The sequence below is a fragment of the Dipodomys merriami genome, unplaced genomic scaffold, assembly GCF_024711535.1.
Source record: "Dipodomys merriami isolate MVZ:Mamm:240054 unplaced genomic scaffold, mDipMer1.0.p SCAF_13, whole genome shotgun sequence".
Lineage (NCBI taxonomy): Eukaryota > Metazoa > Chordata > Mammalia > Rodentia > Heteromyidae > Dipodomys > Dipodomys merriami.
Window position 1 is genome coordinate 11,034,136 of NW_027202604.1, and position 18,677 is coordinate 11,052,812.

Genomic DNA, 18,677 nt, shown 5'->3' on the forward strand with positions numbered 1-18,677 from the left:
TCACTTACATTGAACTTTATCTTTTCAGGCAGAGAGAATGTTGTTTCTATTGATGTCAGTTGAATATCTGAATTACTCATACACCTCAGTACATGGCTGTCAATCAATAATTCTAGATTTTCTTTCTTTTACTTTTGTCTAAGTAGCAGCCAATCAGAACATTCTGATTCAATGTGTTTTTATTCTCACATTCTTTTCTCTGTGTATCTATAAAACATTCTTAGTATTTTACCTTTATCTAAGAGAGATGTGTTCCAAGACACCTAGTGGAAGCCAGAAACTGTAAATAGAGTTGAACCTCCATAATCTGCATATCATGCCATTGCTCACAAGGTGTTAGATTCTGGAGCATTTCAATTTTCTGATTGTTGGGTTAGAAATATTCCATTTGCACAGTCTATGCAAATATTCCCAACCCAGAAAACCTCCTTAGATAGTACTGATTTTTATTATTTCTTTTCTATGATTAATTTTAATTTGTTAATTAGGTATGGTAAAAGAATCACAATCGCTAACAAAATCAAATAATTATAACAAAATAATTACAAAAATTTTTACTGAAACAAAACAGGTGAATATGATCTGTCTCTTTAAAATTATCTCATTTTTAGTCATATTCCTTCTTTTTTATGAGGAGGAGAATATAGTACATGTGTTTGTGTGGTGAGGGAAGGGGGGTGAATGACTGACATTGCCGGAACTTTCCCAGTTTGAGGTGCAGCAAAATGAGCCTGAAATGATTCTTCTTTCTTCACAAGTTCAGATAGAACATTTATCCTTCAGACCTTAGCAACCCTCAGCATGTGACTTATTTTCTTTATTCAAATAATATGAATTGTGCTGGTAAATGTCCCTATGTTAAGTCTATCTTATAGTAAGAAATTTTTCATATTTGGACATGAGGTATTTACCTTTTTATTGATGGATTCAAAACCTCACAGTTAGTCAAAGACTTGCTTGTCTATGTTTCTAAGGAGTACAGTCCACAGCCTGTGTGGAGTGTTTGTCTGTTTTGTGACATCTTTCTTAGGTTTCATCTTTGAGATCATCAAATAAATTGAAACATGTCTTCATAATTTTTTATTTTCTTTGTATGTGCAAGTCAGCACATAAGACATCTGGGCCTAGACTTTGTCTCATACATTTTATGAAACATTTAACTTCTTTAAGATCTGAAACTTCAGAAGATGAGATCCAGCTGGGTGAGTATTCTTGGGAGAATCATGTCATGGGTCCCTTGGTCCGTCTGTCGGTCCTCTCCTCTTCCTGTTTTTCCTTCACGTCTACTCTCGCTGCCTCCTCCTTATTTCTTCCTCTCTGGTTTTTGCTTCTCTCTAAGTAGAGAGAAGTTTCCTGTCTCTCCTTCCATCTCTCCTTTTTCCTGCTTCCTGTATCTTTGATCTGCCTTCTATCTACTTTGAAGTGAACAGCAGCTTCTGCAATCATGGTCATAATACTGCCTCATTGTCAGCTTAGAAATACTGAACCAAGTAGACATAGGCTGAACCTTCTGAAACTGTGGCCCAAAGAAAACAATTCCTCCATTTCTTCCTTACTGGCCAGGGTTAGAATTCTCAGCATATTATCAGAAACATTTCCATCACCACACCTTGTAATTTCTATTGGCATAGTTTCTTTTTCCTGCTCTTTTTCTTTTTTTCTTTTTAATTATGTAGCTCAGTATTCCTCAGCTGTTTTGATAACTAAGTCTCTTTAATCTTTCTCCTCTTCTGCTAGCTATTCTTGATTAATCTTCATCCATATTTTGGATTATTTTTTACCCACTAGCTTGTTCAGTTGATGTACTAATACTTCCTTTCCTTTCTTTATTCTTGTGCTGACCCTGGTGTCTGAACCAGGGGACCAGACGCTATCTCTGACCTTGTTTTGCTCAAGGCTAGCACTCTACAACTTAAGCCACAGGTCCACTTCCAGCTTTTTTTTTTTTGGAGGAGGAAGGGTTTGGCAGTTAATAGGAGACAAGAGTCTCATGGACTTCTGCATGGGCTAGCTTTGAACTTTGATCCTCATATCTCAGCCTCCTGAGTAGCTAGAATTACAGGAGTGAGCCATCTGGGCTTTGCAATTTATCAATACCTTTAGATTCACCCAAAACTAAGTTCTAAACAGAGTTTTAAAACTCTGACAAGTTTCTTTTTCTTCTGGTGTTTTCACCCATGTATACCTTCTCCCCAACCTTATTTTTTAATTTAGAATTATAACTTTAGATCTCAGGTATATACATTTGTTCTCATCAGTTTAGTGAACAAAATTAATTGACTTACCCACATCGAATTGCATCCTCCTGCATTTGTTTCACTTCTTGCTAATCTGCTTCTTTCAGTATGAGGAGCATTGTGGGAGGGGTGAGATTTCTGAAGTTTTGAGTGACTGCTCACATGAAGAAACTAATTTTATTAAATGAGTAATTTTCAAGCTCTAAAATTCATTGGAGGGACTTCTCCTTGGAGCTCTTCTCTTTGGAAAAGATTACTTTGATTTTTAAATAAACTTGCTACATATGCTTTAATTCATTGTAAATTTATTTTATTTTATTGCTAGCAATCAATTTGCTCCATAATGTTTACTCTAGTAAGTTTCCTGCAGACACTATTGTACCATTGCTTTGCTGAAATTTTGGGGGAGTTTCTCATTCTATTTGATATTTTTACATGTGCCTTGGAATGGCCTTTAAAAAATGTTTAATGTGACCTGCCGTTAACTTTTCCATTCTAGAGTTGTACATCTTCCTGTAAAAATGTTAACTGCAATGGTAGTTTCTTTTGAGGAACTATTGAGTCAAGATATATGTTCTGAGTTATTCCTGAGAAAAATGGATACTAGCTCAGTGGGATGAGAGGAAATAAAAAATGATACAGCTTTGGTCTCATAACAGCCATTATCTCAAGGTGAGAAAACTTCCTGTTAGGCTAATTCTGTTGTCTTTGGTTGGGGGACATTTGTATAGTGTTGTCCTGTGCACTTTTTTTTTCTTTTGGCAATGTGGCCTATGGGTTTCATTCTAACTTTTCTTCATGAGAAGAAATCCCATCTGTGACCCAGAAAGTCACTGTGTGATATTTCTAATGTCTAATTTCTGCTTAAGCTTACATTTTGCAATCTTTTGTTTTTCTTGTGCAAATCCTGGGGCTTGAATTCTGAGCCTGGGTGGTATCCCTAAGCTTTAGTGCTCAAGGCTACTGCTCTTCTACTTTCAACTTTTTTTGTGGTTAAGGAGAGATAGGAGCCTTACAGACTTTCTTATCCTAGCTGGTTTTGAACCAGGATCCTCAGCTCTCAGCCTCCTGAATAGCTAGGATTACTGGCATGAGCCACTGGTACCTGGCTATTTTGGAACATTTTATTGAGTGATTTCATAAGATTATGGAAAAGGGCACTGCTAACCTATTTTCATATAGTCTGGAGTGTAATAAAGAAAACTTTTACTTCAGATTTCTTATAGAACTCAAGACTGAACAGCTGTTGCTTTTTAGTTTCCCAATTTCCCTCCACTCTTTTCTTTGGATACTGCTCTCTTTATTCCCTATATAACTGGTGGCCAATCAATCACCTTTTTCTGGCTCAGAGTAGAGTACCTCATCTATGAGTTGAAAACTGACTCTGACTGCATGTAGGAGAATGAAATATTCTCTTATGATTCTCAGTCTTGAACAACTGGGAAAATAATGGCAAAAGTTATAGAATTTGGAAGAGACATTTTTCCCTGCCTTGCCTTGCCTTGCCCTGCCTTTCCTTTCCTTTTCCCAATTCTGGGGCTTGAACTCAGGTCCTTGGCACTGTCCCTGAGCCTCTTTGTGCTCAAGGCTAGTGCACTACCACTTGAAACACAGTGCCATTTCCAGCTTTTTTCTGAGTAGAGTATTAGAGATAGAAGTCTTATGGATATTCCTGCCTGGCTGCTTTGAACTACAATCCCCAGATCACAGCCTCCTGAGTAGCTTGGATTACAGATAGGAACCACTGGTTCCTGGCTTTCCCTGTTCTTTCTAAGCCTTGTTTGTAATATGTCTTTAGTCTATAAACTACCAACTTTCCTTCTAATGCCTTCTTTTTCTGTGAGCCAAACTTAATGTTTGTTAGAAATAATGGTGACTGAGAAGATTTGTATTAAGTAGTTTGCTTCAGGACATATATCCTCTGATACACGGCCATATTTGTACGGAGCTGTTGGTTACAGATGAACTATATTAAAAGCTGTTTTTTTTCCTTGTTCATTTTCATGAACTTAGAATTAGCATCCCATGGAATCCAATTCAGAAATAGATCATTTTCTTGTAGTCTGTAATCATCTGAAATCATGCATATATCATGGGGACACCGGGTAGAGAGATGCTGTCAAAATACAGTTTAATGTGTGGTGATTAAGGAAACAAGGCAGAATAGTTATCTCTCATTGGAGGGGATAAGTTAAAGCAAAAATATGACAAGAAACAAGGTGAGAAATCTTGGCTTAATTCAGAGTCTGACATTCAGGTGTGAGAGTGTAACATATCCGTATGTGTACAGAGTTGTGAGTTTGCAGTTACTGGAAATGAACTCATTAATCAACAGAAGTGCTGACTTATAAAAGTGGAAGTCACCCTCAAACAGGAGGCTTTTTATGTGAAAGATACAGCATTGCTCATTGTTCAACTAGACTTTCTAAATCTGATGATTAAATGTTGCCTTCTTAAGAAAAAGCTAAATGTGTTTCTAATCTATGTCTTTTACTGTTGTTTACCCTGTAACAAAAGCTTGAATTTGAGATTGCCATTATGTACAATCAGAAATGAGAGAGGGAGCAGGAGAGGGAGAGAGAAGAGGAGGGAAAAAGACAAGAGGAAATAAAGAGAGGGAAATCAAGAGGGAAAGGAAAAGAAAAGGGGAGAGGGAGAAAGAGGGAAAGAGAAGAAGAAAGAAAGAGATTTATTTACAACACTCAAATCTAGAAATTATGATTTTAATAACTGTACCATGGTTATATAAGATACTAACTTTAGGTAAATCTGGGTGGAGGATAAGCAGAAAGTCTCTATAAATTCAAATCAGATTGCTAGGGCTCTTATGCCAAAATACTACAAAATGAGGGCTCTAAATAATAAGAGTTTGAGTTTTTCATTTGGAGTCTGAGGTCTGGGATCATGGTGGCAGTCTTGCTCACTGTGACTTGATGGTACCTACTTCCTGGTTTTGTCCTCATATGGACGTCCTGTATCTTGTGCTTCTTTATATGCCTACATGGTTTTCTCTTACACAAATACTTAATCGCATTGGATGAAGACATATTTCAATGGCTGCAATTTAATTTAATCACTTCGCTAAACATTCTACTTCCAAATACAGTCAGATTATGAGGTACTGATTTTGGGGCTCCAATATATGGATTGGGGATGGAATTTAACCCATAACCAAAGCCTAAAATGATTTCAAATTAAAAACTTAAAATAAAAAACCACTAGGCATTCTTCATGAAATTCCATGTTCCACCAGTAAAAGAAATTACCCTTAGATAGTAAATTGTGAGTAAATTGTACCCAGTCTGAATTCAAGGTAGCATCAGGAGCTACATATGTTCAGCTGAATGATGTCAAATTGAGTCCAGCAAAGTCTAACCCAAATGGCTTTGGGAGTCAGAAATGGCTCATGAACTAGTCTTGAAAAGTAGGTTTTAAAAAATGTTCAAGGAGGGGAATTTGCTTGTGATTCTTGTTCTTTGACAATGAACTGCTACAGAGCCCCCAAACTTCATGTCCAACTTTGAAGATTAGGTTAGGAAAAGGACAAAAAGTATGTTTTTGACAGAGGTTTTAGAGCTTGTATCCTTCATGCTTTACATTCTAGCTAGAAGAGATCTTATTGAGTTGAATTCCCACTGTCAAGCACCTGACAGAAACAGATTGCAGCAGCATAGTTCCAAACAGCTGCAGAATCTGAGAAAGGTTGGTTCCCAAAATACGCTATCAAGAAGTAAAGCGTTATGGCCCTAAACTTCTTTTTCATTATACATATACATGCAGAGAGATACATATATACACATATATATGTACATCTGTATGTGTGTATGTACTTGCATTTTTTGTTCACTAATTCGGAAAAATACTGTTAAGTAGAAACTATTTAATAAATGAGTCAATATATGACCCATAATAAAAGCTTACCAATACATGTTTGTTAGTAATAATAATAATAGTAATAATCACCTTTTTTTTTTGCTGGTCGTGGGGCCTGAACTCTGGGCCTGCGCACTGTCCCTCAGCTCTTCAGCTCAAGGCTAGCGCTCTACCACTTGAGCCACAGCGCCACTTCCGGCTTTTTTCTGCTTATGTGGTGCTGAGGAATTGAAACCAGGCTCTCATGCATGCAAGGCAAGCGCTCAGCCCCAATAATCACCTCTTTTTAATAGGTACTTGTTATGTGCTAATTCTTTTTTAAGGTCTCTTATGAAAGTTGTCATATCATCAAAACATCTCATGAGCATTGTTATTGTGTTACTTTCCTTGTTATTCTTGTAATATTAGCATGAATATTAAGTGATGGCCACAACTGAGATTTGACTCAAGTGTAAGTCAGACTTGAGAGGCCATGTGATTGAAACTATTATTTCTAGAATTTCCAAAAGAATTGATGATAACCATATTCTCACCACATGATCTTGTGGGATGAGATGGATTAGAGTGGGACCCAGAAAATTTCAATCTGTGACACTGATTGGAAAGTCAAGAATCTGGAAAAAGAAATGTTAGTAGACTTTCTGAAAAGTTTTAAAGAAGATATGTAATAAACATTTAAAAATAAATCAAAAGAAGAAAAACTATCTGTGTACCACATGGGTGCTCAATCACGTTTCTCTGCTTCAGTGTGGGATACTGATAAAGAAGGAAGTTCATATTCTAAACAGATTGAACTTCTACAATTGTCCCGTAGTTACTCAGTGCCTTCACTGACAAGTGGTCCATTATAGCCATAAAAAGGGGCTCTAGGATTCCAAAGCACAACTTTACAGTTCTCAAGTTCTGCTGAGCTAATTGCCTCTTATCAAATTCCTAAATTATTAGCACATAATCCTGAAAAGGAACAGTTCAGTTCTAAAGGAAAGTTTGATTACAAAGAATTCCTGTGCTACAGAAAGGAAAGTACAGATTTTCCTCAGAATTACAAATCTCATTTTAGAATTGTCTTTGTAATTTTTTCTGAACCTAGCACTTTATGCATCCAAATGATACCCATTTAATAATAAAGCTTCCAGGAAACTCTGTTAGCAAAGTGAAGGATGATCAAGAGATTCAAAAATATACAGATACATATCATTCACAAACCACTGGCTTTACAATGTTAAACAATCCAGTGAAGCCTTACTACCATGCTGATTATGTTGCGGAGACTTATTTAAATAAAAGTGCAAAATTTTCACATCTCAGATAAAGTCACAATTTTGTGGAGTATACTGAACATAATATATATGTATATACATATTATTGTAAAGATACGGTACAGAGGGGTTACACTTACATGAGCAAGGTAATGATTCCATTTCCTATCCAGCATTGTTACCCTCTCCTTTGTTTTTAGTGACTATGAGTTGGATCTTTCAGGTCTGTAAACACAAAGATTTGTAACTGTTACATTAAACAAAAGATAATATGTTAACAAATGCCATGAAGTCACAGTTGATAAATAGAAGCATGAAAAAAATCACTGTTCAATAATTTGTACATTTATAAATCAAACTATATGAAATAAAATTTAATTGAGCATAAAAAATGAAAATTTTTATTCATTTCTTTTATGTGGTATATTGGTACAGAGTAGTCCTTTACATTGTCTAGATAATAACTACATATCATTAGCAGTGTTGAATAGATTTTTCCTAGTCTGTGCCTTGAATATTTTCATTCTGCAGTTGATTGAATCAATGGATGTAGAACCCATGGACACAGAATGCTGACTTTACCAAATTTTATTAAAATAATTCACTGCCTGGGAAAACTCAGTGTGTGATTAAGTGGTTTATATTTGAGTTATATTGCAGATTTCGATTTCTATCTGAAAGGTTAGATCCAAGTGAACTCTTAGAGCTGAAGGATTATGTATAAGTCTTGGTCAATTCATTTTTGATAACTTATGGGGTATAATCCTAATAAAAATACAAAATCAACCTTAGAGTGTTTAAAGGACATTTCTCAGTTTTAGAAATTCCCTAGATCATTTCAAATATGCATAAACTAAAACTGCTGGTGTTATATATTTTCGATCGCCAGAAAAATTATTAAAGACCCTACAGCAAACATACACCAAAATTTGATGATAATCTATCTCACTGAAACCTTGAATATGACTAGTGGAAGACAAACTAGTAATGGCCAAAGAAATCCTGTCATAGAATGTTGAAAAATGAATGAACAAGATAACTGAAAGTTCTAAGAGGAGTAGAATCTCAATAGCCAACAGTAACTCACCACAAAGGTCATGGTAGCAATCTGAAGTAGTTGAAGCTTAAAGACAATTACACTCTAAAAGAGATTGATGGTAAGGTACAAAGGAGAAACGTTAATTTCTGTCCTTGCTATGAAATCTCAGAACCAAAGACCAAAGGCTAATATAATGGAGACACTACCGAGATTTATATCTATATTGAAGAGGATAGGGCAAAGGATAGAAAAAGTCTAGACGTGACCATGGCTCACACCTGTAATCCTAGCTTCTAAGGTGGCTGAAATCCAAGGATCATGTTTAGAAGTCAGCCTACTCAGGAAAATCCATGAGACTCTTATCTTTAAAAAATTACTCAGAAAAAACCAGAAGTGGTGCTATGGCTCAAGTAATAGAGTGCTAGTCTTGAGCCAAAGAAGCTCAGGCACAGCATGTAAGACCAGAGGTCAAACCCCAAGCCTGCTCAAGTTGAGCAAAAAAGCTTGAGTTGCAGCTCAAGACTTGAGCAAAAAAGCCCAGTCATAAGACCCAAACCCTGAGTTCAAGACATAGAACTATCACCAAGGGGGGCGGGGGAAGATGAGGCCGAGGATCAATGCCTGGAGGTCTCTGTAAATTTAAGGGTAGTTTGATAATTCTACGAAAACAAGAGAAATTTATTTTCCAAAGGTATGAATGAAGCTAGGAAGCCCTCTGAACCCAACCCTACCTTTTAATATTCAAGAAACCTGACATTGCTAAATAGTAGGAATAGAAACAATAATTAGTTTAATTCCATACAAGCGTAATGTTAGGAAAAAGTGGGAGAGAACAAAGCAGCCATATAATAAACACACAGAAAATAGCAGGACAAACAGAAAAAAAGCACCGTCTTAAAGAGGACTAAAGTAGATTAAGGACATGGTAGAAGACATGAAAATTAACACAAATTAAAGAAAAACTAAAAAAATTAAAATTACAGAAACCAATAATGAACCATAATAAAAGAAGTCTAGGAATTAATATAAAACTACAAAAGACATAAAAGGAAACTAAAACCTAATTTTTCAAGATATATTAAAGATTAAGAGGTATACTATTAAAAGAAAATGACATCTCATAGAGGATCTGAAATAGAACAGTCTATGTTGAAAGTATTCAGAGATTCAGTGTATTTGTGATAGGAATTCCAAATGCAAAAAAGCCAAAGGAAATGAACATAAAATTTTCTTAAAATTACAAGCACCACAATGACCAACATTGCAGGAGTGAATCTTAAAATATTCTTTCAGCTGAACACCTAGAGCAAATGTCTTCTTTTTTTTTGGTACGTTTTTTAATTGTAAAAATGTTCTAAAGAGGGGTTACAGTTACATGAGCAAGGTAATGAGTACATTTCCTGTTGAGCATTGCTGCCTCCTCCTTTGTTTAAGGCAAATGTCTTAAAAGAGAAAACAGTTATCTCATAAAACTTTAAAAACAAAAATTCTTTAAATTCAAGTGAAAATGCTCAACCAAGGAAACATTCAAAGAAAGAACAGATACATCAGGTATATTATATTCCCCACACCTATTTTCAAAATAAAAGCAGTATTTGTAGTCTGATGAGAACTTCCAGGAAACTTTATCCCCTTGAAACTTTCCTGTGGGATCTTTAGGGTATGTATGTCCTTTAGTTTAGAAAACTAATTGGGAGATTATAGAATAAAATATGTAAGTATTAAACAGGGTACCAGTGGCTCACCTCTGTAATCCTAGCTACTCAGGAGGCTGAAATCTTAGGATTGCAGTTCAAAACTAGTCTAGGCAGGAAAGTCCATGAGATTCTTATCTCCAATAAACTACTCAGAAAAAGGCAGAAGTGGTACTGTTGCTCAAGTGGTAGAGTATGAGGCTTGAGCACAAAGAGGCTCAGGGACAGCACGTAGGACCTGAGTTCAAGCCACAGGATCAGGAAAAAAAAGTTTTAAATGTTTGTGTGTGTGGCATCTTTAAGAATAACTCCTAGCAAAGTTATAAGAATTAAAAGGTGTGGCTGGGTTATTAAAAAATAATAGAATGGAGATATCATGTTCAAATGTAAAATGGTAATTGTTAGCTACAGGGGAAGCTACATTACTTAAAATTAGATGCTATGTGACAGGTTAGAACTGAGAAAGAAAATGGCATTCACTAATATGAGTCTTCTTTCTAAAAATGGCAACAAGAGAAAATAACTTATAAAAGGAAATAGAATTGTAAAAATACAGATACTCATATAAGAAACCATACATTAAATATGATATACTGCCTTCTACTTTAAGGCATTATATTTTATAGATATTTATTTTTATCAAAAATGGTAAGAAGATAAACTAAGAAAAATCATGGGGTTAAGGTAAATGGTAAGCTCTTGCATAGCTTATGTATAGTTAGGATTTTTTTAAATAAAAATTTAATTACCTATTAAAGTAGGGAAGTAATAGAAAAGTAAATGGAATTTAAAATATTTTGCCTTGACTTACAGATCTGACATGAACCTGTATAAATACTTTAGGTAAAATTATAATATCATTTTTTAAAACATTACTGAAGTAAATATCATGATATAAATAAATTGGTATACACTTACATTTAATAGGATTATTCTAAGTGTTCTGAACATATTAATTTGATACTAATATCTAATGTGTTACACTGAATTATCAGAAGAAATATCAACTGAAATTTCATACACACTTCAGAAATATCAATGATAATGTCAGAAGTATATTTTTGCTTTCTTGTGTGTAGTTTGGGGTAAATTTAGTGAACGATCATATGATCTTTTAATAATAGTATTGCAATTGTTCTTGACTAGTAAAAGTGGTAGTGATAAGAAGATGTTAAGTGAAAGTCTGAAATCTGGACTTTGACTACATGAACTCATAACCCAGGATCTATTTTGATCTATCCAATCGGTAAGTCTACAAACAACAAAATGCTTCAAAAGCAAAGGGCATGTTCAATCTCAGTTCATGTGTAAGTCTAGAAAACTTCTGTAGGAATAAAGAAAAATTATCAGAGAAAACTAGGATTGACTCAAAGATATTAAAAGGACACATTTCAAGAGGCCTTCAATTCAAGATTGAAACAATTTATAAATGAAAGTAATGAGAGCAAAGGATACAGGATTTCAGGTCTTTGTTAATCCAAGACTTTAATAATGCAATACTGGTAAACTATTTGAGAATGATAATAAATCAAATTATCATGTTTAAATAAAGGGTTCAGATGCATTTATCCTTCTACTCCTTATGTGAACTATACCACAGGGTAAGCAGAGCTAAAGATGATGTCTCTTTATAGAACCATTCTAACTAGTAAACTAAAATGAAATAGTAAAACCAGGATATCACTATTTTGAATAGATATACCCATGTACAGTTCAGTGTATGTGCATTTTACACACTTGTAATTTTTATTTTTTTATTGTGAAATTACTGTACAGAGGGGTTACAATTACATGGGCAAGATAATGAGTACATTTCTTATCAAGCATTGTAGCCTCCTGCAATTTTTAATAGCTTCATGAGTTTGGATAAGGAAGAATAACGGTTAGTAGAATTACAAAATGAGAAGCAACAAAATATATCCTTTATACCAAAATTCAACCTATCTCTGATATAGTAATGAAATAAAGCAAAAATCATCTTGAATTTGATGAAAACTCTAGATATAGCTGTACACTTATAGGACATGCAGAGTACAGAGGATTATGTTAAAAATTCCACTTTGGAAAGTAGTATGGAGGTTCCTCAAAAGACTCCACATAGAGCTTCCCTATGACCCAGCAATCCCACTTTTGGGCATTTACCCATATGATTATAAACAAGATCATACTAAAGATACCAGCAGAACTATGTTTATCTCAGCATTATTTACCATTGCTAAGGTATGGAACCAACCCAGATGCCCCTCAGTAAATGAATGAATCAAGAAAATGTTGTATATATTTACACAATGGAATTCTATGCCTCCATCAGAAAGAATGACATTGCCCCATTTGTTAGGAAATGGAAAGACTTAGAAAAAATTATATTAAGTGAAGTAAGCCAGGTCAAAGAAACATAGGTCCCATGGTTTCCCTTATTTGCAATAACTAGTATATGTCTGAGACAAGCAGAAATGGTCAGACAAATTGATGTTAGGCGAAATGAACCCCAAAATATAGACACAGTGGTCTTTTCTTTCTTGCTATTGTTTCTAACATATTTATAAGATTATTTCTTTGTTGCTTTGTATGTCCCTACCCCATGGTATAACCCCTGTTTTCACTGTATTTGATGTTAGTGTAATTTGGGGAGGGAAGGGAAAAACAAATTGTTTAAATAAGGGATACAGGTGAACCCATTGCAACAATGAGCTGTATAAGACATTATGTCGAAAAATGAACTTTACAACTTTAGTGGGGGATGAGGGGATGGAGAGCAGGGATGGTAATGGAAACAAAGGAAGAGGCAACAATGCTTGATAAGAAATGTACGCATTTCCTTGCTCATGTAATTGTAACTCCTCTATATGGTATTTTCACAATTAAAAAAACTTATTAATAAAAAAATTCCATAAAGATACATTTAGCAAAATCTAATCCATGGCTAATCTATAAGACATATTTTTTGAATAAATACATTTCAAAAACAGCCAGCCAGACAGACACAAAGAAAGACACACCGAGAGAACAGAGACTTAAAAATATCATTCTATACCATTTGAATATTATTTAGATCTGAATTTAAACAAAATGTAAGTGCAAAACATCTCTGTCATTTATGAAGCATTGAATTTGTGAAGCATTGAATTTATGAAGCATCTGAATTTATGAAGCATTGAATTTGTGTGAACTGTCTCTGTATTTGTAATAAGAAGATACTATTGTTAATTTTTTCAGATGTCATGATGTGGCTGTGTTTAAAAGAGAACTTTAATATTTTAAAGATATGTAGACAGGTGAGATTATAGGGTATTTCATGGATAATTTTTAAATGGTCATGTGGATAGTGGCTGAGGAATTAAAGTAAAGCAAATTTGGTTGTGAACAGATAACAGCTGGTGGGTGGTTCATTATATCATTCTGTCTACTTTTGTAAACGCATGAAAAGATCCATGATAGAAATTAAAATAATAATGATCATGCTAAGTACAGATGCTAATGTTGGGGCTAACAGAGATCACAAAAGATAAAACACACTATTTCCGTGTTGTTGGAAAACTTTTTTATATGCTGTATTTTCTCAGAGCTGTTTTTCTTCTCATAGAGCATCAAACTATGTCATTGCTTCTTATTTTTGTCTATCTTCCACAGAGCTTGTCTATCCTCACATCATGTTTATCATAATAGAGTAAATCTATTCCCTGGGACTACCTGGGTTCTTTTCCTTAAAAACATTTCTTTTCATACAGACTAGGCAAAAGGTGGTTGTGAATGTGCCCATAGGCTAAAATAGACATCAATTTCATGGCCAAGCTCTGTCAAATTCAGTTATTTGAACATTGTGAGATCAATTTGTTGTAAAAATTTGGTTAGATCAGTATATTTTAATTGGCTCTAGACAAGCACTGGGTTTTAAATTTCCTCTTGACGTCCATAATTGCAATGCCATTTATTGCCCTATTCTGGTAAACACCTGCCTTAAAAAAGCCATTCTGTCCAAACTTCAGATACTCCTGCCAGGTGTTCCTAATAGATGGCTCACATCACCAGAATATAAATTGACAGTCACATCACTTCAAGCCTTCAAAAACTTAAAAAGAAAACTTGACTTTATATTCTTTTATTTTAAAGTAATATCCTAGACTCATGAAGTAGATGCGAATACCAGGCCAAGTGAACAAGAAAAGAATTAAATTTTGGAAGATAAAGAAGTGAGTGCCACTAACATCTTACCTTTTAAATCATTTGCCTTAAAATCAATTTAGCCCGTAACAGCAGGGATTTCATTCAATTTGGCTGTATTAAAAGGATTTTCTAGTTCATGATCAAAATATCTCAAAAAGTTACCTAGATGTTGATGGCTCGTGCTCGTAATCCTAGCTACTCAGGAGGCTGAGCTGAGAACAATCAAAGCTTGAGGTCATTTGGTACAGAATAAAATCCATCAGACTCCACCTCCAAAATGATCAGAAGAAAATGTGCTAGATGCATGGTGCATGTATTAGAACAACAGCCAAGTAAGCAAGTAAGCAAGCAGATCAAGTGTGAGGTCCTGAGTTCAAAACTTGACACCAGCAAAAATATTAGAAATTCAGAGTTTTAGAAGTATCAGGCACTAAACTAAAATACACATTTCCTTACAATTAACTCCTTTCTAGGGTCTTTGTCTCTGATGACTTTGGTAATTTTGGTTATAGGATTTATCAAAGTTTTTCAACACGTTGCTAAGTTTAAGGATGCACCATTGCATTCCTGAAGCACAAAGCCCATCCCAATAGTGATTTACCTTGTAGTTGTGCAGAATGGTGGAGTATTAAAACTATGCATTAGAGAATAGCTCCCTAGGAAGATAACAGGGTATTTTTTCCAAGACCTACATAAGAAGGAAACATTCTCCAAAGGTGAGTTCTTTTTGAATTTCACAGCACATTTTCTCCTTGATTGAAAACATGGATTTTTGCAACAAACTTAATTAAAAGTAAAATGTTTCTGTAACCAAATAGGAGACTGTGATATTTAAACTGCAAAGATTCCTGTTAAAAAGCAATTGTTGATTTCTTTCCAAGGCGAAGAGGGGAATATAGTAGAATTTCAAATAGCAGTGTTGAGGAAAAGAGGTCAAATGTAGCCACAGGCAAAGGGATCGTCAAGTTTTAAGGCTTCTGTGCTATAGCGAATTCCAAAGCTATTATTTTTAAGAAGGTTCTAAAGTTGGCAATCAAAATTTCTCCAGATCCTAAATGAAAACCAGTGAATTTAATGTGATGCTCTTAGAATTAAATATACTTTAGTGGACCGTACTGGCTACACTGGAGCTAAGTATTGTGATTGTAAATCCTTTGAAAAATCAAAGACTGTGCTCTGAGAGATATATTTGAATTAGAGTTGGTTCTCCTTACACTAATTTCTTGGATCTCCAATATAAAAAGCTATAGTTATTTCAGATATTAAAAAAAGATTCTCTAATGGTCAGTGAATTTTTCAATTTTTCATATGTGTTTGTATGTTTGTGAATTCTTTTGTTAATGAAATCTAATTTAATTGTACTTATCTGAGTTTGTGCCCAAAAATGTAATTTTAAAACATATCTAGTATGACCAACTTGGGAAGTCTCCCATATCAATGTTCAAGGCAAGGGATGTGTATATATTAATACATTTGTTTCTCATAATAATGATCAGAACTTCCATTTGTTGGTCAAGTTCAGGAAACAGTTCATGGCTACCTACTATTCTACTAAATGTTGGTGGTAACTAAGGGAAGACAGACTCTCATGGCATTTAAAATATTGGTGAGCTATTTAATAATAGTGAGAACTCCATTCTCTAACAACTTCATTTCTTTCTCATTCACAGTAGGAGTCACAATCCTGGTGACTTCAGTATTGCCTTTGTTTTATTTTGTTTTAAAGAGACAACTTTCTTGCTTTTCCTCATGTTCAAGTTCATGAATGGTACAGTGCTAACTTCTGAATGTGAAACAAGATGGCCTTTAATTAGAACTTAGTCTCAGTATTTTGCAAAGGCTTCTGAGAATATGGGAGAATACATTTCATCATGTTAAACAAGACAATTTAGCAGCATTATTTGGAGAGGACATTTTATTTCTCAGTGGACAAATACCAGGCTATCCTATTGGAAGTGTGAAGGACCTAAGGATGGAAAAACAACAAAGAAGTTCTTTTGTTGAGCTGGCATTTTGAGGACATTTCTACCCCAACTGGCTTGGAACTGTGACCTTCTGGATTTCATTCTCCAAAGTAGTTATGATGACAGGAGTGAGCCACTAGTGCCCAACTCATATAAAATTTTTAATATATTACCAAGCATAAACAAAGAATGGATAGATGTGAGCTGTACAGACTGAACAGTCATTGTTGCTATTCTAAAGTTGGCAATCAAAATTTCCACAGTCCCTGAATGAAAAACAGTGAATTTATGTAATGCTCTTAGCATTAAATACACTGGAGTGAACAGTTACTCTTCAGGCAGTATGGCTAATATCTTTTTATTTTTTTTAAGTTGTTATGTAAGAGGTGCCACGTAAGTTTTCTTCCAACCTGGAATTCTCAGGCTTTCCAGTAAATAGTTACAAGTTGCCAACTCAAACAACCAAGCTCAAAAGGTCCCTAAGACAGGGAGAGAGGTGATAGGTAGTTACTTTTAGCATTGTTGTGATGAAAACATCGGAGAGAACATGAGGGAGAAGAGATTTATTTTGGCTGGTGGTTTTAGCTGTGTCAGTTCATAGTGACTGGCATTGAGAGTGGCGATGTGTAGCAGAACGTCATCTATCACAGTGGTTAGGAAGCAGGGAAAGGGACAGCATAGGAAGCACACGATACACATATATGTAAACTAATTCCTCTAACTCGGTCCCACCTCCAACTTCTACCTCTCCATAGTGTCAGCATATGATGAAACCTTCAAGTGGTTGAATCTGCTCATTTAGTCAGAGGCCCCATGATCCAAGCCCTCATGGACACATCCAGATGTGTGCTTTATTAATCTATTCATTTCTTAGCCCAGTCAAGTTGACAATGCAATTTAACCAGTAAATGTGAAGGAAACTTTTTATTTTCAGAATAAATGTGCTTTATCTTCAGGGCACCAGCTAAGCATAAACTGGAGAATATCCCTGTCATATCGATATAGAAGACCACTTCATCACAATGGCAGCTTCCTTTCTTCCTATCAACTTTGTATCATAAAAGACAAGCAAATTGCCTAGATGTTCCCTGTTATGACATACAGTGACATGATTGATTTGAAGCAACTTCCATGTTGCCTAAATGGAAAGAAAATAATGGTAGCACGTAGTCAACGGAAAGCATCTGACACAGAGGACCTCTCCAGGGCCAGAGTCAGGTGTTCTTGTATCCTCAACAAGATAGGATTTAGTCAAGGGACTGGGATAATATTTTCAACTCTGTTATAAAAGGTCTGTTTTAATAAGATACATATTGAGTCTGTTTTAATGACTTTTTAAAATAATATGTAATTAAATAAGGAACTTAGCAATTGCCAAACCAATTCAATCTCAAGAAGAGGCAGATGTTTAAATCAGAATGAGTGAAATGAATGTGACCAATGAAAGAGAAACTGACTTCTTTGACAGTAGGAAAAGAAATTCAAATGTGCTTCTTAAGTAGTATATTTTATAGTGTAAATAGTTATAATAGTTCCCACTGAGTCAGAGTCAAATAAGTTGAAAGGGTCTGTTCTATGGACGGCAAACTATGGCTATGAAGAAGTTATTGAATTTTATAAATAAGGTTTTATTTGAACATGGCTATATCAATTTGTTTACATTTTTCTTTTCTTTTCTTTTCTTTTTTGTGTGTACCAGTCCTGGGGCTTGAATTCAGAGCCTAAGTACTCTCCTTAAACTTTTATACTAAAGTCTTGTGCTCTTCTATTTGAGCCACACCTCCACTTTCAGCTTTTTGTTGATTAACTGGAGATTAGAATCTCTCAGACTTTTCTCCCTGGGCTGGTTTTGAACCTCAATCCTCAGATTGCCTTAGATCACCTTCTGAATAGCTAAGATTACAGGACCATCAGAGTCTGGCTTGTTTATATGTGTCTTAATTATTTCCCCTGGTTTTGGGGCTTGAACTCAGGGACTGAATGCTGTCCCTGAGCCTCTTTGTGCTCAGGCTAGCACTCTACCACTTGAGCCACAGCATTTTTGAGTGGTTAATTGGAGATAAAAGTCTCATGGGACTTTTTTTGCCTGGGTTGACTTTGAACCACAATCCTCAAATCTCAGCCTCCTGAGTAGCTAGGATTATAGGCAAGAGCTCATGGTTGTTTATTTCTTATCACACCAAATGGCAAAGTTTGACAAGGAACTTCATAGTTTGAAAGGTTTAAATGTTTACTACTGAGCCCTGCCAGGAAGTTTGTTGTCTCCTCCTATACATAATGGAAGTAGGTTTTCATTAAAGCACAGTTTGTGTTTCTGTAATGGTAATGATAAGCAAAGAATTTGGAAGCTACTCTAGATCAGATTTTAACTGCATTACTTAATAAATTTGTCATTTGGGTAAATTTGCATAAGCTTCTCAGTATTTAGTTATTAACCACATACATGA

The 18,677-nt window shown here is 35.0% G+C and overlaps 2 long non-coding RNA genes across 5 annotated transcripts in view; one reads left to right on the top strand and one right to left on the bottom strand.

Moving 5' to 3' along the window:
- Positions 1 to 18,677, top strand: part of LOC138824530 (uncharacterized) — a 265,875-nt gene that overhangs the window by 234,135 nt on the left and 13,063 nt on the right. The window lies entirely within an intron of this gene.
- Positions 1 to 18,677, bottom strand: part of LOC138824531 (uncharacterized) — a 61,187-nt gene that overhangs the window by 22,339 nt on the left and 20,171 nt on the right. For all 4 annotated transcript variants that reach the window (XR_011371119.1, XR_011371117.1, XR_011371118.1 and 1 more), the window contains exon 2: positions 7,510 to 7,594. This is a non-coding gene — a long non-coding RNA (uncharacterized lncRNA). The remainder of the gene's footprint in view (positions 1 to 7,509; positions 7,595 to 18,677) is intronic.